At 38.7% G+C, this 21,533-nt stretch overlaps 1 pseudogene; it reads right to left on the minus strand.

The window, feature by feature from the left end:
- Window positions 1-2,736: 2,736 nt before the first annotated feature.
- LOC144845671 (uncharacterized) overlaps window positions 2,737-21,533 on the minus strand; it is a 58,196-nt pseudogene continuing 39,399 nt past the window's right edge.

The raw sequence follows: 21,533 nt of genomic DNA on the forward strand, positions 1-21,533 counted from the left end.
AAATAAAACATCGCGGCAATTTAACAAAAATACCACGGCAACTTAAAAATGAAACACCACGGCAAATTAGTATTGAAACACCACGGCAAATTAATAATGGAACACCACGGCAAATTACAGAATGCCACGGCGGAAGTGAGTTACCACGGCGGAAGTGAAACCTTTGGAATCTTCGATTTTTTCTGAGGTAAGTAATTATTTGTGCATTGATGTAAATATTATATTTATTTATTTAACTGCAGCAGTTTACGTGTTTATTGCACTCTTCTTGAACTTTCTAGCGGGCTAGACCATAGGCCTTATTACAAGGTAGGCCTAGGCCCTATAACATTCTACAATGTTTTAATATATTTACAGTAATCTGTTTTTTATATAACAAGTTTTTTTTACAGTAGACCTAGCTACTACTGTAGGCCTAAGGCTTAGGCCTTAGGCTAGTAGTGGGCATAGCTAGGCCTAGTGCAATAAACACGTAAATGCTGCAGTTAAATAAATTAATATAATAATATTTACTTCAATGCACAAATAATTACTTACCTCAGAAAAAATCGAAGATTCCAAAGGTTTCACTTCCGCCGTGGTAACTCACTTCCGCCGTGGCATTCTGTAATTTGCCGTGGTGTTTCATTACTAATTTGCCGTGGTGTTTCAATACTAATTTGCCGTGGTGTTTTATTTTTAAGTTGCCGTGGTATTTTTGTTAAATTGCCGCGATGTTTTATTTTTAATTTGCCGTGATGTTTTATTTTTAATTTGCCGTGGCTTTTTTCAAATTGCCGTGGCTTTTTTCAAATTGCCGTGGCTTTTTTTGAAAGTTGCCGTGATATTTTTTGAAAGTTGCCGTGACACTTATAGGCCACCGTAGTTCTACCTATATTTATTTACAGCAATTTGTTGAGGAAATTAAATATATCAATAGAAATATGTGATATTGATACAGTTGAGTAGCCTACGTATCGGCTGGTAGCCCTAGAAAAAAATAATAATCAGATGCTATAATGTAAACCACAGTACATACCATAGATATTATAGTGTAATATATTAATATATTCACTATAATCCTCTATGATGATGACCACTAGCCTATACTTCATAGCCACACATAAATACTGTAGGTAACCGCAGCGTTCCATTTTTTATGTACGTCGGAAGGCTATATACTTTATGCATGCTGACTGCCGTGATCTATAAACAATATAGGTACGCGGTTGTCTGGCGGTGTCCTTTGTATACGAATCGCTGTATGAGTACGGTACACGCGTCAATATCATGTTAAATCATGTAAATCAATTTAAAGTATCCTGTAACTATCTTTAATGTTCTACTTCAATCAATTTTAAATCATATTATTGCTGCCAAAGCAAAGTTAGTTTATGTAGTTACATTTATTCTTGTTTTAGAACAATTTATTCATGCAAATATAATAATCACAATTGGGTTCGCGTTTTCCACTTGTTTTGGTCATTCAATTGGTTCTCTCTGTTGAGGAAATTAAATATATCAATAGAAATATGTGATATTGATACAGTTGAGTAGGTAGCGCACAGTGGTAAACTAAATCCTATTTATTATCACTGTGCGCGAGTGCAATAAAAATGGGTATGGTAGCGCACAGTGGTAAACTAAATCCTATTTATTATCACTGTGCGCGAGTGCAACCAAAATGGGTATGGCAGCGCACAGTGGTAAACTAAATCCTATTTATTATCACTGTGCGCGAGTGCAATCAAAATGGGTATGGTAGCGCACAGTGGTAAACTAAATCATATTTATTATCACTGTGCGCGAGTGCAACCAAAATGGGTATCGTAGTGCACAGTGCTGACAATGACAATGACAATGATTCTTTATTTCTTTATCGACCCTTTTTCAGGGTATGAAAGAACATTCTTTCAATGTTATACAGAAACAAACTAAACACTTCCAGACATAAATATTTGGTCTTAATAAATAATTGATATATCGAAAAACCAACATCTAACTAAAACAAATACAAAATGTTATGAATAAATTTAGCTAAGTTTGATAGTTTTTTTTTTTGATCTGGTATTAAGTAATTGGTGCATTTTGGTTCTATTTGGACGGGTGATATAATACTTTTGAATGTAAATTTGGCGCATGGGAACAAGTAAGGGGCAAATAAATAAATAGTGGTATTCGTCTCCAGTCTCGTTTAGGTTACATAAAGTACATTTTGTTTCGTGTTCATTACTGTATCTTTTAGAGATTGGAAGTCGATGATTCCCACATCTGAACCTGCAGAGATCAATCCTTTCATTATCTTTTAGTAAAATTAATGACTGTTCGAATACTAAAACATCCTTAAAATATCTATAATTATCACACACTGAATTAGAAAAAACATCATGACGCCATTCCTGTTTTGAGATGTCACTCAATCGGAGATTAATACTCTTTGCTAACCATTTTTTATTAAAATTATCGAAATCATTCCACATTTGGGGCATACCACAATTGTTGAGTACATTTTGAATTTTGCTAGTCCATTGTGAGAGATAAATACCTTGATCATGTAATTTTTTTAGCAACCCCGAACATAATATTTGACAATTTGCTTTGTTTGCTACTTATGATGCGTACCCAAAACTGTAACATTCTTTTATCAATTACTAATTTAATATTTACTCTACCGACTTCACCAAAAACCATGCAATTTGCAGTGGATTTATTAAGTTTGAGAATATGCTTTAAAAATGTTCTGTAAAAGACCTCGATCTAATCAAGCTTTTGGAATCCCCAAACTTCGCAACCATATACCAAAATTGGCAAAACAAGCTGGTCAAACAGTTCACACACAATGTCTAACGGAAGATTTAATTGTTTGGCTTTTGTTAACATACTGTACATTGCTCTTTTGGCTTGTGTTACTTGCTTGTCAATAGCTTTATTAAATTTGCCATTAAAATTAAAGGTTGTCCCTAAATAAATGTAATCATCTACAATCTCAATTTGTTCATCACCAAACATAAACATGGGTTTATTTCTAACTTTACTTCTAGAAAAAATAATAATTTTTGATTTTGTCGTGTTAACTGTGAGGTTCCACATACCACAATAGTTATGAATAGCTTTTAATGCTTTCTGAAGTTCTGTGGGACTTTCTGCCATAACAATTCTATCATCCGCATACAATAAAACATACAATTTGAGGAAAACTTCTACATCATCATCACTTAAAACCTTGTTGAATTCTTTTGATAGGTAATCTAGACCTTTATAGTAACGACTGACAAAAAATTCGAAATCATTAAGGTAAATCGCAAACAAAAGTGGTGACAAGTTTTCCCCTTGTCGTACTCCAATATTACATGGGAAACAATCGGAAATTAAACCATTCAATTTGACACAAGACTTGGCCGTTGCATACATATTATAAATAACAGTAATACTTTACCGTTTATGCCACATGAAATTAATTTGCTCCACAAAAACGATCTGTCAACTAAATCCTATTTATTATCACTGTGCGCGAGAGCAACCGAAATGGGTATGATAGCGCACAGTGCTAAACTAAATCATTTTTATTATCACTGTGTGCGAGTGCAACCAAAATGGGTATGGTAGCGCACAGTGCTAAACTAAATCATATTTATTATCACTGTGCGCGAGTGCAACCAAAATGGGTATGGTAGCGCACAGTGCTAAACTAAATCCTATTTATTATCACTGTGCGCGAGTGCAACCAAAATAGGTATGATAGCGCACAGTGCTAAACTAAATCATTCTTATTATCACTGTGCGCGAGTGCAACCAAAATGGGTATGGTAGCGCACAGTGGTAAACTAAATCATATTCATTATCACTGTGCGCGAGTGCAACCAAAATGGGTATGGTAGCGCACAGTGCTAAACTAAATCATATTTATTATCACTGTGCGCGAGTGCAATCAAAATGGGTATGATAGCGCACAGTGCTAAACTAAATCCTATTTATTATCACTGTGCGCGAGTGCAACCAAAATGGGTATGGTAGCGCACAGTGCTAAACTAAATCATAATTATTATCACTGTGCGCGAGTGCAACCAAAATGGGTATGGTAGCGCACAGTGGTAAACTAAATCATATTTATTATCACTGTGCGCGAGTGCAACCAAAATGGGTATGGTAGCTCACAGTGCTAAACTAAATCCTATTTATTATCACTGTGCGCGAGTGCAACCAAAATGGGTATTTTAGCGCACAGTGCTAACCTAAATCATTTTTATTATCACTGTGTGCGAGTGCAACCAAAATGGGTATGGTAGCGCACAGTGGTAAACTAAATCATATTTATTATCATTATGCGCGAGTGCAACCAAAATGGGTATGGTAGCGCACAGTGCTAAACTAAATGCTATTTATTATCACTGTGCGCGAGTGCAACCAAAATAGGTATGGCAGCGCACAGTGGTAAACTAAATCCTATTTATTATCACTGTGCGCGAGTGCAATCAAAATGGGTATGGTAGCGCACAGTGCTAAATTAAATCATATTTATTATCACTGTGCGCGAGTGCAACCAATATGGGTATTTTAGCGCACAGTGCTAAACTAAATCATTTTTATTATCACTGTGTGCGAGTGCAACCAAAATGGGTATGGTAGCGCACAGTGCTAAACTAAATCATATTTATTATCACTGTGCGCGAGTGCAACCAAAATGGGTATGGTAGCGCACAGTGCTAAACTAAATCATATTTATTATCACTGTGCGCGAGTGCAACCAAAATGGGTATGATAGCGCACAGTGCTAAACTAAATCATATTTATTATCACTGTGCGCGAGTGCAACCAAAATGGGTATGGTAGCGCACAGTGGTAAACTAAATCATATTTATTATCACTGTGCGCGAGTGCAACCAAAATGGGTATGGTAGCGCACAGTGGTAAACTAAATCATATTTATTATCACTGTGCGCGAGTGCAACCAAAATGCGTATGGTAGCGCACAGTGCTAAACTAAATCCTATTTATTATCACTGTGCGCGAGTGCAACCAAAATGGGAATAGTAGCGCACAGTGCTAAACTAAATCATATTTATTATTACTGTGCGCTAGTGCAACCAATATGGGTATGGTAGCGCACAGTGCTAAACTAAATCCTATTTATTATCACTGTGCGCGAGTGCAACCAAAATGAGTATGATAGCGCACAGTGCAAAACTAAATCTATGATGCGTACCCAAAACTGTAACATTCTTTTATCACTTACTAATTTAATATTTACTCTACCGACTTCACCAAAAACCATGCAATTTGCAGTGGATTTATTAAGTTTGAGAATATGTTTTAAAAATGTTCTGTAAAAGACCTCGATCTGATCAAGCTTTTGGAATCCCCAAACTTCGCAACCATATACCAAAATTGGCAAAACGAGCTGGTCAAACAGTTCACACACAATGTCTAACGGAAGATTTAATTGTTTGGCCTTTGTTAACATACTGTACATTGCTCTTTTGGCTTGTGTTACTTGCTTGTCAATAGCTTTATTAAATTTGCCATTAAAATTAAAGGTTGTCCCTAAATAAATGTAATCATCTACAATCTCAATTTGTTCATCACCAAACATAAACATGGGTTTATTTCTAACTTTACTTCTAGAAAAAATAATAATTTTTGATTTTGTCGTGTTAACTGTGAGGTTCCACATACCACAATAGTTATGAATAGCTTTTAATGCTTTCTGAAGTTCTGTGGGACTTTCTGCCATAACAATTGTATCATCCGCATACAATAAAACATACAATTTGAGGAAAACTTCTACATCATCATCACTTAAAACCTTGTTGAATTCTTTTGATAGGTAATCTAGACCTTTATAGTAACGACTGACAAAAAATTCGAAATCATTAAGGTAAATCGCAAACAAAAGTGGTGACAAGTTTTCCCCTTGTCGTACTCCAATATTACATTGGAAACAATCGGAAATTAAACCATTCAATTTGACACAAGACTTGGCCGTTGCATACATATTATAAATAACAGTAATACTTTACCGTTTATGCCACATGAAATTAATTTGCTCCACAAAAACGATCTGTCAACTAAATCATATTTATTATCACTGTGCGCGAGTGCAACCAAAATGGGTATGGTAGCGCACAGTGCTAAACTAAATGCTATTTATTATCACTGTGCGAGAGTGCAACCAAAATGGGTATTTTAGCGCACGGTGCTAAACTAAATCCTATTTATTATCACTGTGCGCGAGTGCAACCAAAATGGGAATAGTAGCGCACAGTGCTAAACTAAATCCTATTTATTATCACTGTGCGCGAGTGCAACCAAAATGTGTGTGATAGCGCACAGTGCTAAACTAAATCATATTTATTATCACTGTGCGCGAGTGCAACCAAAATGGGTATGGGAGCGCACAGTGGTAAACTAAATCATATTTATTATCACTGTGCGCGAGTGCAACCAAAATAGGTATGGCAGCGCACAGTGGTAAACTAAATCCTATTTATTATCACTGTGCGCGAGTGCAATCAAAATGGGTATGGTAGCGCACAGTGCTAAATTAAATCATATTTATTATCACTGTGCGCGAGTGCAACCAAAATGGGTATTTTAGCGCACAGTGCTAAACTAAATCATTTTTATTATCACTGTGTGCGAGTGCAACCAAAATGGGTATAGTAGCGCACAGTGGTAAACTAAATCATATTTATTATCATTATGCGCGAGTGCAACCAAAATGGGTATGGTAGCGCACAGTGCTAAACTAAATGCTATTTATTATCACTGTGTGAGAGTGCAACCAAAATGGGTATTTTAGCGCACGGTGCTAAACTAAATTATATTTATTATCACTGTGCGCGAGTGCAACCAAAATAGGTATGGTAGCGCACAGTGCTAAACTAAATCATATTTATTATCACTGTGCGCGAGTGCAACCAAAATGGGTATGGTAGCGCACAGTGGTAAACTAAATCATATTTATTATCACTGTGCGCGAGTGCAACCAAAATGGGTATGGTAGCGCACAGTGCTAAACTAAATCCTATTAATTATCACTGTGCGCGAGTGCAACCAAAATGGGTATTTTAGCGCACAGTGCTAAACTAAATCATATTTATTATCACTATGCGCGAGTGCAACCAAAATAGGTATGGCAGCGCACAGTGGTAAACTAAATCCTATTTATTATCACTGTGCGCGAGTGCAATCAAAATGGGTATGGTAGCGCACAGTGCTAAATTAAATCATATTTATTATCACTGTGCGCGAGTGCAACCAAAATGGGTATTTTAGCGCACAGTGCTAAACTAAATCATTTTTATTATCACTGTGTGCGAGTGCAACCAAAATGGGTATGGTAGCGCACAGTGCAAAACTAAATCATATTTATTATCACTGTGCGCGAGTGCAACCAAAATGGGTATGGTAGCGCACAGTGCTAAACTAAATCCTATTTATTATCACTGTGCGCGAGTGCAACCAAAATGGGTAGGATAGCGCACAGTGCTAAACTAAATCATATTTATTATCACTGTGCGCGAGTGCAATCAAAATGGGTATGGTAGCGCACAGTGGTAAACTAAATCATATTTATTATCACTGTGCGCGAGTGCAACCAAAATGCGTATGGTAGCGCACAGTGCTAAACTAAATCCTATTTATTATCACTGTGCGCGAGTGCAACCAAAATGGAATAGTAGCGCACAGTGCTAAACTAAATCATATTTATTATTACTGTGCGCTAGTGCAACCAATATGGGTATGGTAGCGCACAGTGCTAAACGAAATCCTATTTATTATCACTGTGCGCGAGTGCAACCAAAATGGGTATGATAGCGCACAGTGCAAAACTAAATCCTATTTATTATCACTATTCGCGAGTGCAACCAAAATGGGTATGGTAGCGCACAGTGCTAAACTAAATCCTATTTATTATCACTGTGCGCGAGTGCAACCAAAATGGGTATGGTAGCGCACAGTGCTAAACTAAATCATATTTATTATCACTGTGCGCAAGTGCAACCAAAATAGGTATGGTAGCGCACAGTGGTAAACTAAATCCTATTTATTATCACTGTGCGCGAGTGCAAACAAAATGGGTATGGTAGCGCACAGTGCTAAACTAAATCCTATTTATTATTACTGTGCGCGAGTGCAACCAAAATGAGTATGGTAGCGCACAGTGGTAAACTAAATCCTATTTATTATCACTGTGCGAGAGTGCAAACAAAATGGGTATGGTAGCGCACAGTGCTAAACTAAATCCTATTTATTATCACTGTGCGCGAGTGCAACCAAAATGATTATGGTAGCGTACAGCGCTAAACTAAATCCTATTTATTATCACTGTGTGCGAGTGCAACCAAAATGGGTATGATAGCGAACAGTGGTAAACTAAATCATATTTATTATCACTGTGCGCGAGTGCAACCAAAATGGGTATGATAGCGCACAGTGCTAAACTAAATCATTTTTATTATCACTGTGTGCGAGTGCAACCAAAATGGGTATGGTAGCGCACAGTGCTAAACTAAATCATATTTATTATCACTGTGCGCGAGTGCAACCAAAATGGGTATGGTAGCGCACAGTGCTAAACTAAATCATATTTATTATCACTGTGCGCGAGTGCAACCAAAATGGGTATGATAGCGCAAAGTGCTAAACTAAATCATTTTTATTATAACTGTGTGCGAGTGCAACCAAAATGGGTATGGTAGCGCACAGTGCTAAACTAAATCATATTTATTATCACTGTGCGCGAGTGCAACCAAAATGGGTATGGTAGCGCACAGTGCTAAACTAAATCCTATATATTATCACTGTGCGCGAGTGCAACCAAAATGGGTATGATAGCGCACAGTGCTAAACTAAATCGTATTTATTATCACTGTGCGCGAGTGCAACCAAAATGGGTATTTTAGCGCACAGTGCTAAACTAAAGCATTTTTATTATCACTGTGCGCGAGTGCAACCAAAATGGGTATGGTAGCGCACAGTGCTTAACTAAATCCTATTTATTATCACTGTGCGCGAGTGCAACCAAAATGGGTATTTTAGCGCACAGTGGTAAACTAAATCATATTTATTGTCACTGTGCGCGAGTGCAACCAAAATGGGTATGATAGCGCACAGTGCTAAACTAAATCATTTTTATTATCACTGTGTGCGAGTGCAACCAAAATGGGTATGGTAGCGCACAGTGCTAAACTAAATCATATTTATTATCACTGTGCGCGAGTGCAACCAAAATGGGTATGGTAGCGCACAGTGCTAAACTAAATCATATTTATTATCACTGTGCGCGAGTGCAACCAAAATGGGTATGATAGCGCACAGTGCTAAACTAAATCATATTTATTATCACTGTGCGCGAGTGCAACCAAAATGGGTATGGTAGCGCACAGTGGTAAACTAAATCATATTTATTATCACTGTGTGCGAGTGCAACCAAAATGGGTATGGTAGCGCACAGTGCTAAACTAAATCATATTTATTATCACTGTGCGCGAGTGCAACCAAAATGGGTATGGTAGCGCACAGTGCTAAACTAAATCCTATATATTATCACTGTGCGCGAGTGCAACCAAAATGGGTATGATAGCGCACAGTGCTAAACTAAATCGTATTTATTATCACTGTGCGCGAGTGCAACCAAAATGGGTATTTTAGCGCACAGTGCTAAACTAAAGCATTTTTATTATCACTGTGCGCGAGTGCAACCAAAATGGGTATGGTAGCGCACAGTGCTTAACTAAATCCTATTTATTATCACTGTGCGCGAGTGCAACCAAAATGGGTATTTTAGCGCACAGTGGTAAACTAAATCATATTTATTATCACTGTGCGCGAGTGCAACCAAAATGGGTATGATAGCGCACAGTGCTAAACTAAATCATTTTTATTATCACTGTGTGCGAGTGCAACCAAAATGGGTATGGTAGCGCACAGTGCTAAACTAAATCATATTTATTATCACTGTGCGCGAGTGCAACCAAAATGGGTATGGTAGCGCACAGTGCTAAACTAAATCATATTTATTATCACTGTGCGCGAGTGCAACCAAAATGGGTATGATAGCGCACAGTGCTAAACTAAATCATATTTATTATCACTGTGCGCGAGTGCAACCAAAATGGGTATGGTAGCGCACAGTGGTAAACTAAATCATATTTATTATCACTGTGCGCGAGTGCAACCAAAATGGGTATGGTAGCGCACAGTGGTAACTAAATCATATTTATTATCACTGTGCGCGAGTGCAACCAAAATGGGTATGATAGCGCACAGTGCTAAACTAAATCCTATTTATTATCACTGTGCGCGAGTGCAACCAAAATGGGTATGGTAGCGCACAGTGCTAAACTAAATAATAATTATTATCACTGTGCGCGAGTGCAACCAAAATGGGTATGGTAGCGCACAGTGGTAAACTAAATCATATTTATTATCACTGTGCGCGAGTGCAACCAAAATGGGTATGATAGCGCACAGTGCTAAACTAAATCATTTTTATTATCACTGTGTGCGAGTGCAACAAAAATGGGTATGGTAGCGCACAGTGCTAAACTAAATCATATTTATTATCACTGTGCGCGAGTGCAACCAAAATGGGTATGGTAGCGCACAGTGCTAAACTAAATCATATTTATTATCACTGTGCGCGAGTGCAACCAAAATGGGTATGATAGCGCACAGTGCTAAACTAAATCATATTTATTATCACTGTGCGCGAGTGCAACCAAAATGGGTATGGTAGCGCACAGTGGTAAACTAAATAATATTTATTATCACTGTGCGCGAGTGCAACCAAAATGGGTATGGTAGCGCACAGTGGTAACTAAATCATATTTATTATCACTGTGCGCGAGTGCAACCAAAATGGGTATGGTAGCGCACAGTGCTAAACTAAATCGTATTTATTATCACTGTGCGCGAGTGCAACCAAAATGGGTATTTTAGCGCACAGTTCTAAACTAAAGCATTTTTATTATCACTGTGCGCGAGTGCAACCAAAATGGGTATTTTAGCGCACAGTGCTAAACTAAATCATATTTATTATCACTATGCGCGAGTGCAACCAAAATAGGTATGGCAGCGCACAGTGGTAAACTAAATCCTATTTATTATCACTGTGCGCGAGTGCAATCAAAATGGGTATGGTAGCGCACAGTGCTAAATTAAATCATATTTATTATCACTGTGCGCGAGTGCAACCAAAATGGGTATTTTAGCGCACAGTGCTAAACTAAATCATTTTTATTATCACTATGTGCGAGTGCAACCAAAATGGGTATGGTAGCGCACAGTGCAAAACTAAATCATATTTATTATCACTGTGCGCGAGTGCAACCAAAATGGGTATGGTAGCGCACAGTGCTAAACTAAATCCTATTTATTATCACTGTGCGCGAGTGCAACCAAAATGGGTATGATAGCGCACAGTGCTAAACTAAATCATATTTATTATCACTGTGCGCGAGTGCAATCAAAATGGGTATGGTAGCGCACAGTGGTAAACTAAATCATATTTATTATCACTGTGCGCGAGTGCAACCAAAATGCGTATGGTAGCGCACAGTGCTAAACTAAATCCTATTTATTATCACTGTGCGCGAGTGCAACCAAAATGGAATAGTAGCGCACAGTGCTAAACTAAATCATATTTATTATTACTGTGCGCTAGTGCAACCAATATGGGTATGGTAGCGCACAGTGCTAAACGAAATCCTATTTATTATCACTGTGCGCGAGTGCAACCAAAATGGGTATGATAGCGCACAGTGCAAAACTAAATCCTATTTATTATCACTATTCGCGAGTGCAACCAAAATGGGTATGGTAGCGCACAGTGCTAAACTAAATCCTATTTATTATCACTGTGCGCGAGTGCAACCAAAATGGGTATGGTAGCGCACAGTGCTAAACTAAATCATATTTATTATCACTGTGCGCGAGTGCAACCAAAATAGGTATGGTAGGGCACAGTGGTAAACTAAATCCTATTTATTATCACTGTGCGCGAGTGCAAAAAAATGGGTATGGTAGCGCACAGTGCTAAACTAAATCCTATTTATTATTACTGTGCGCGAGTGCAACCAAAATGAGTATGGTAGCGCACAGTGGTAAACTAAATCCTATTTATTATCACTGTGCGAGAGTGCAAACAAAATGGGTATGGTAGCGCACAGTGCTAAACTAAATCCTATTTATTATCACTGTGCGCGAGTGCAACCAAAATGATTATGGTAGCGTACAGCGCTAAACTAAATCCTATTTATTATCACTGTGTGCGAGTGCAACCAAAATGGGTATGATAGCGAACAGTGGTAAACTAAATCATATTTATTATCACTGTGCGCGAGTGCAACCAAAATGGGTATGATAGCGCACAGTGCTAAACTAAATCATTTTTATTATCACTGTGTGCGAGTGCAACCAAAATGGGTATGGTAGCGCACAGTGCTAAACTAAATCATATTTATTATCACTGTGCGCGAGTGCAACCAAAATGGGTATGGTAGCGCACAGTGCTAAACTAAATCATATTTATTATCACTGTGCGCGAGTGCAACCAAAATGGATATGATAGCGCAAAGTGCTAAACTAAATCATTTTTATTATCACTGTGTGCGAGTGCAACCAAAATGGGTTTGGTAGCGCACAGTGCTAAACTAAATCATATTTATTATCACTGTGCGCGAGTGCAACCAAAATGGGTATGGTAGCGCACAGTGCTAAACTAAATCCTATATATTATCACTGTGCGCGAGTGCAACCAAAATGGGTATGATAGCGCACAGTGCTAAACTAAATCGTATTTATTATCACTGTGCGCGAGTGCAACCAAAATGGGTATTTTAGCGCACAGTGCTAAACTAAAGCATTTTTATTATCACTGTGCGCGAGTGCAACCAAAATGGGTATGGTAGCGCACAGTGCTTAACTAAATCCTATTTATTATCACTGTGCGCGAGTGCAACCAAAATGGGTATTTTCGCGCACAGTGGTAAACTAAATCATATTTATTATCACTGTGCGCGAGTGCAACCAAAATGGGTATGATAGCGCACAGTGCTAAACTAAATCATTTTTATTATCACTGTGTGCGAGTGCAACCAAAATGGGTATGGTAGCGCACAGTGCTAAACTAAATCATATTTATTATCACTGTGCGCGAGTGCAACCAAAATGGGTATGGTAGCGCACAGTGCTAAACTAAATCATATTTATTATCACTGTGCGCGAGTGCAACCAAAATGGGTATGATAGCGCACAGTGCTAAACTAAATCATATTTATTATCACTGTGCGCGAGTGCAACCAAAATGGGTATGGTAGCGCACAGTGGTAAACTAAATCATATTTATTATCACTGTGCGCGAGTGCAACCAAAATGGGTATGGTAGCGCACAGTGGTAACTAAATCATATTTATTATCACTGTGCGCGAGTGCAACCAAAATGGGTATGATAGCGCACAGTGCTAAACTAAATCCTATTTATTATCACTGTGCGCGAGTGCAACCAAAATGGGTATGGTAGCGCACAGTGCTAAACTAAATAATAATTATTATCACTGTGCGCGAGTGCAACCAAAATGGGTATGGTAGCGCACAGTGGTAAACTAAATCATATTTATTATCACTGTGCGCGAGTGCAACCAAAATGGGTATGATAGCTCACAGTGCTAAACTAAATCATTTTTATTATCACTGTGTGCGAGTGCAACAAAAATGGGTATGGTAGCGCACAGTGCTAAACTAAATCATATTTATTATCACTGTGCGCGAGTGCAACCAAAATGGGTATGGTAGCGCACAGTGCTAAACTAAATCATATTTATTATCACTGTGCGCGAGTGCAACCAAAATGGGTATGATAGCGCACAGTGCTAAACTAAATCATATTTATTATCACTGTGCGCGAGTGCAACCAAAATGGGTATGGTAGCGCACAGTGGTAAACTAAATAATATTTATTATCACTGTGCGCGAGTGCAACCAAAATGGGTATGGTAGCGCACAGTGGTAACTAAATCATATTTATTATCACTGTGCGCGAGTGCAACCAAAATGGGTATGGTAGCGCACAGTGCTAAACTAAATCGTATTTATTATCACTGTGCGCGAGTGCAACCAAAATGGGTATTTTAGCGCACAGTTCTAAACTAAAGCATTTTTATTATCACTGTGCGCGAGTGCAACCAAAATGGGTATGATAGCGCACAGTGCAAAACTAAATCCTATTTATTATCACTATTCGCGAGTGCAACCAAAATGGGTATGGTAGCGCACAGTGCTAAACCAAATCCTATTTATTATCACTGTGCGCGAGTGCAACCAAAATGGGTATGGTAGCACACAGTGCTAAACTAAATCCTATTTATTATCACTGTGCGCGAGTGCAAACAAAATGGGTATGGTAGCGCACAGTGCTAAACTAAATCCTATTTATTATTACTGTGCGCGAGTGCAACCAAACTGAGTATGGTAGCGCACAGTGGTAAACTAAATCCTATTTATTATCACTGTGCGTGACTGCAACCAAAATGAGTATGGTAGCGTACAGTGCTAAACTAAATCCTATTTATTATCACTGTGCGCGAGTGCAACCAAAATGGGTATGATAGCGTACAGTGCTAAACTAAATCCTATTTATTATCACTTTGCGCGAGTGCAACCAAAATGGGTATGATAGCGAACAGTGGTAAACTAAATCATATTTATTATCACTGTGCGCGAGTGCAACCAAAATGGGTATGGTAGCGCACAGTGGTAAACTAAATCATATTTATTATCACTGTGCGCGAGTGCAACCAAAATGGGTATGGTAGCGCACAGTGGTAAACTAAATCCTATTTATTATCACTGTGCGCGAGTGCAACCAAAATGGGTATAGTAGCGCACAGTGCTAAACTAAATCATTTTTATTATCACTGTGCGCGAGTGCAACCAAAATGGGTATGGTAGCGCACAGTGCTAAACTAAATCATATTTATTATCACTGTGCGCGAGTGCAACCAAAATAGGTATGGTAGCGCACAGTGCTAAACTAAATCATATTTATTATCACTGTGCGCGAGTGCAATCAAAATGGGTATGGTAGCGCACAGTGCTAAACTAATTCATATTTATTATCACTGTGCGCGAGTGCAACCAAAATGGGTATGGCAGCGCACAGTGGTAAACTAAATCCTAATTATTATCACTGTGCGCGAGTGCAATCAAAATGGGTATGGTAGCGCACAGTGGTAAACTAAATCATATTTATTATCACTGTGCGCGAGTGCAATCAAAATGGGTATGGCAGCGCACAGTGCAAAACTAATTCATATTTATTATCACTGTGCGCGAGTGCAATCAAAATGGGTATGGTAGCGCACAGTGCTAAACTAATTCATATTTATTATCACTGTGCGCGAGTGCAACCAAAATAGGTATGGCAGCGCACAGTGGTAAACTAAATCCTATTTATTATCACTGTGCGCGAGTGCAATCAAAATGGGTATGGTAGCGCACAGTGCTAAATTAAATCATATTTATTATCACTGTGCCCGAGTGCAACCAAAATGGGTATTTTAGCGCACAGTGCTAAACTAAATCATTTTTATTATCACTGTGTGCGAGTGCAACCAAAATGGGTATGGTAGCGCACAGTGCTAAACTAAATCATATTTATTATCACTGTGCGCGAGTGCAACCAAAATGGGTATGGTAGCGCACAGTGCTAAACTAAATCCTATTTATTATCACTGTGCGCGAGTGCAACCAAAATGGGTATGATAGCGCACAGTGCTAAACTAAATCATATTTATTATCACTGTGCGCGAGTGCAACCAAAATGGGTATGGTAGCGCACAGTGCTACACTAAATCATATTTATTATCACTGTGCGCGAGTGCAACCAAAATGGGTATGGTAGCGCACAGTGCTAAACTAAATCCTATTTATTATCACTGTGCGCGAGTGCAACCAAAATGGGTATGATAGCGCACAGTGCTAAACTAAATCATATTTATTATCACTGTGCGCGAGTGCAACCAAAATGGGTATGGTAGCGCACAGTGCTAAACTAAATCCTATTTATTATCACTGTGCGCGAGTGCAACCAAAATGGGAATAGTAGCGCACAGTGGTAAACTAAATCATATTTATTATTACTGTGCGCTAGTGCAACCAATATGGGTATGGTAGCGCACTGTGCAAAACTAAATCATTTTTATTATCACTGTGCGCGAGTGCAACCAAAATGGGTATGGTAGCGCACAGTGCTAAACTAAATCATATTTATTATCACTGTGCGCGAGTGCAACCAAAATGGGTATGGTAGCGCACAGTGGTAAACTAAATCATATTTATTATCACTATGCGCGAGTGCAACCAAAATGGGTATGGTAGCGCACAGTGCTAAACTAAATGCTATTTATTATCACTGTGCGAGAGTGCAACCAAAATGGGTATTTTAGCGTACGGTGCTAAACTAAATCATATTTATTATCACTGTGCGCGAGTGCAACCAAAATGGGTATGGTAGCGCACAGTGCTAAACTAAATGCTATTTATTATCACTGTGCGAGAGTGCAACCAAAATGGGTATTTTAGCGCACGGTGCTAAACTAAATCCTATTTATTATCACTGTGCGCGAGTGCAACCAAAATGGGAATAGTAGCGCACAGTGCTAAACTAAATCCTATTTATTATCACTGTGCGCGAGTGCAACCAAAATGTGTGTGATAGCGCACAGTGCTAAACTAAATCATATTTATTATCACTGTGTGCGAGTGCAATCAAAATGGGTATGGTAGCGCACAGTGCTAAACTAAATCATATTTATTATCACTGTGCGCGAGTGCAACCAAAATGGGTATGGTAGCGCACAGTGGTAAACTAAATCATATTTATTATCACTGTGCGCGAGTGCAACTTAAATGGGTATGGCAGCGCACAGTGGTAAACTAAATCCTATTAATTATCACTGTGCGCGAGTGCAACCAAAATGGGTATTTTAGCGCACAGTTTTAAACTAAATCCTATTTATTATCACTGTGCGCGAGTGCAATCAAAATGGGTATGGTAGCGCACAGTGCTAAATTAAATCATATTTATTATCACTGTGCGCGAGTGCAACCAAAATGGGTATTTTAGCGCACAGTGCTAAACTAAATCATTTTTATTATCACTGTGTGCGAGTGCAACCAAAATGGGTATAGTAGCGCACAGTGGTAAACTAAATCATATTTATTATCATTATGCGCGAGTGCAACCAAAATGGGTATGGTAGCGCACAGTGCTAAACTAAATGCTATTTATTATCACTGTGTGAGAGTGCAACCAAAATGGGTATTTTAGCGCACGGTGCTAAACTAAATTATATTTATTATCACTGTGCGCGAGTGCAACCAAAATAGGTATGGTAGCGCACAGTGCTAAACTAAATCATATTTATTATCACTGTGCGCGAGTGCAACCAAAATGGGTATGGTAGCGCACAGTGGTAAACTAAATCATATTTATTATCACTGTGCGCGAGTGCAACCAAAATGGGTATGGTAGCGCACAGTGGTAAACTAAATCCTATTAATTATCACTGTGCGCGAGTGCAACCAAAATGGGTATTTTAGCGCACAGTGCTAAACTAAATCATATTTATTATCACTATGCGCGAGTGCAACCAAAATAGGTATGGCAGCACACAGTGGTAAACTAAATCCTATTTATTATCACTGTGCGCGAGTGCAATCAAAATGGGTATGGTAGCGCACAGTGCTAAACTAAATCATATTTATTATCACTGTGCGCGAGTGCAACCAAAATGGAATAGTAGCGCACAGTGCTAAACTAAATCATATTTATTATTACTGTGCGCTAGTGCAACCAATATGGGTATGGTAGCGCACAGTGCTAAACAAAATCATATTTATTATTACTGTGCGCTAGTGCAACCAATATGGGTATGGTAGCGCACAGTGCTAAACGAAATCCTTTTTATTATCACTGTGCGCGAGTGCAACCAAAATGGGTATGATAGCGCACAGTGCAAAACTAAATCCTATTTATTATCACTATTCGCGAGTGCAACCAAAATGGGTATGGTAGCGCACAGTGCTAAACTAAATCCTATTTATTATCACTGTGCGCGAGTGCAACCAAAATGGGTATGGTAGCGCACAGTGCTAAACTAAATCATATTTATTATCACTGTGCGCGAGTGCAACCAAAATAGGTATGGTAGCGCACAGTGGTAAACTAAATCCTATTTATTATCACTGTGCGCGAGTGCAAACAAAATGGGTATGGTAGCGCACAGTGCTAAACTAAATCCTATTTATTATTACTGTGCGCGAGTGCAACCAAAATGAGTATGGTAGCGCACAGTGGTAAACTAAATCCTATTTATTATCACTGTGCGAGAGTGCAAACAAAATGGGTATGGTAGCGCACAGTGCTAAACTAAATCCTATTTATTATCACTGTGCGCGAGTGCAACCAAAATGATTATGGTAGCGTACAGCGCTAAACTAAATCCTATTTATTATCACTGTGTGCGAGTGCAACCAAAATGGGTATGATAGCGAACAGTGGTAAACTAAATCATATTTATTATCACTGTGCGCGAGTGCAACCAAAATGGGTATGGTAGCGCACAGTGGTAAACTAAATCATATTTATTATCACTGTGCGCGAGTGCAACCAAAATGGGTATGGTAGCGCACAGTGCTAAACTAAATCCTATTTATTATCACTGTGCGTGAGTGCAACCAAAATGGGTATGGTAGCGCACAGTGCTAAACTAAATCATTTTTATTATCACTGTGCGCGAGTGCAACCAAAATGGATATGGTAGCGCACAGTGCTAAACTAAATCATATTTATTATCACTGTGCGCGAGTGCAACCAAAATAGGTACGGCAGCGCACAGTGGTAAATTAAATCCTAATTATTATCACTGTGCGCGAGTGCAATCAAAATGGGTATGGTAGAGCACAGTGCTAAACTAAATCATATTTATTATCACTGTGCGCGAGTGCAACCAAAATAGGTATGGCAGCGCACAGTGGTAAACTAAATCCTATTTATTATCACTGTGCGCGAGTGCAATCAAAATGGGTATGGTAGCGCACAGAGCTAAATTAAATCATATTTATTATCACTGTGCGCGAGTGCAACCAAAATGGGTATTTTAGCGCACAGTGCTAAACTAAATCATTTTTATTATCACTGTGTGCGAGTGCAACCAAAATGGGTATGGTAGCGCACAGTGCTAAAATAAATCATATTTATTATCACTGTGCGCGAGTGCAACCAAAATGGATATTTTAGCGCACAGTGCTAAACTAAATCATATTTATTATCACTGTGCGCGAGTGCAACCATAATAGGTATGACAGCGCACAGTGGTAAACTAAATCCTATTTATTATCACTGTGCGCGAGTGCAACCAAAATGGGTATTTTAGCGCACAGTGCTAAACTAAATCATTTTTATTATCACTGTGTGCGAGTGCAACCAAAATGGGTATAGTAGCGCACAGTGGTAAACTAAATCATATTTATTATCATTATGCGCGAGTGCAACCAAAATGGGTATGGTAGCGCACAGTGCTAAACTAAATCCTATTTATTATCACTGTGCGTGAGTGCAACCAAAATGGGTATGGTAGCGCACAGTGCTAAACTAAATCATTTTTATTATCACTGTGCGCGAGTGCAACCAAAATGGATATGGTAGCGCACAGTGCTAAACTAAATCATATTTATTATCACTGTGCGCGAGTGCAACCAAAATAGGTACGGCAGCGCACAGTGGTAAATTAAATCCTAATTATTATCACTGTGCGCGAGTGCAATCAAAATGGGTATGGTAGAGCACAGTGCTAAACTAAATCATATTTATTATCACTGTGCGCGAGTGCAACCAAAATAGGTATGGCAGCGCACAGTGGTAAACTAAATCCTATTTATTATCACTGTGCGCGAGTGCAATCAAAATGGGTATGGTAGCGCACAGAGCTAAATTAAATCATATTTATTATCACTGTGCGCGAGTGCAACCAAAATGGGTATTTTAGCGCACAGTGCTAAACTAAATCATTTTTATTATCACTGTGTGCGAGTGCAACCAAAATGGGTATGGTAGCGCACAGTGCTAAAATAAATCATATTTATTATCACTGTGCGCGAGTGCAACCAAAATGGATATTTTAGCGCACAGTGCTAAACTAAATCATATTTATTATCACTGTGCGCGAGTGCAACCATAATAGGTATGACAGCGCACAGTGGTAAACTAAATCCTATTTATTATCACTGTGCGCGAGTGCAACCAAAATGGGTATTTTAGCGCACAGTGCTAAACTAAATCATTTTTATTATCACTGTGTGCGAGTGCAACCAAAATGGGTATAGTAGCGCACAGTGGTAAACTAAATCATATTTATTATCATTATGCGCGAGTGCAACCAAAATGGGTATGGTAGCGCACAGTGCTAAACTAAATGCTATTTATTATCACTGTGTGAGAGTGCAACCAAAATGGGTATTTTAGCGCACGGTGCTAAACTAAATTATATTTATTATCACTGTGCGCGAGTGCAACCAAAATAGGTATGGTAGCGCACAGTGCTAAACTAAATCATATTTATTTTCACTGTGCGCGAGTGCAACCAAAATGGGTATGGTAGCGCACAGTGGTAAACTAAATCATATTTATTATCACTGTGCGCGAGTGCAACCAAAATGGGTATGGTAGCGCACAGTGGTAAACTAAATCCTATTAATTATCACTGTGCGCGAGTGCAACCAAAATGGGTATTTTAGCGCACAGTGCTAAACTAAATCATATTTATTATCACTATGCGCGAGTGCAACCAAAATAGGTATGGCAGCACACAGTGGTAAACTAAATCCTATTTATTATCACTGTGCGCGAGTGCAATCAAAATGGGTATGGTAGCGCACAGTGCTAAACTAAATCATATTTATTATCACTGTGCGCGAGTGCAACCAAAATGGAATAGTAGCGCACAGTGCTAAACTAAATCATATTTATTATTACTGTGCGCTAGTGCAACCAATATGGGTATGGTAGCGCACAGTGCTAAACAAAATCATATTTATTATTACTGTGCGCTAGTGCAACCAATATGGGTATGGTGTCGCACAGTGCTAAACGAAATCCTATTTATTATCACTGTGCGCGAGTGCAACCAAAATGGGTATGATAGCGCACAGTGCAAAACTAAATCCTATTTATTATCACTATTCGCGAGTGCAACCAAAATGGGTATGGTAGCGCACAGTGCTAAACTAAATCCTATTTATTATCACTGTGCGCGAGTGCAACCAAAATGGGTATGGTAGCGCACATTGCTAAACTAAATCATATTTATTATCACTGTGCGCGAGTGCAACCAAAATAGGTATGGTAGCGCACAGTGGTAAACTAAATCCTATTTATTATCACTGTGCGCGAGTGCAAACAAAATGGGTATGGTAGCGCACAGTGCTAAACTAAATCCTATTTATTATTACTGTGCGCGAGTGCAACCAAAATGAGTATGGTAGCGCACAGT

This window comes from Antedon bifida, chromosome 6 (genome assembly GCF_963402885.1).
Source record: "Antedon bifida chromosome 6, ecAntBifi1.1, whole genome shotgun sequence".
In the NCBI taxonomy this organism is placed as follows: domain Eukaryota; kingdom Metazoa; phylum Echinodermata; class Crinoidea; order Comatulida; family Antedonidae; genus Antedon; species Antedon bifida.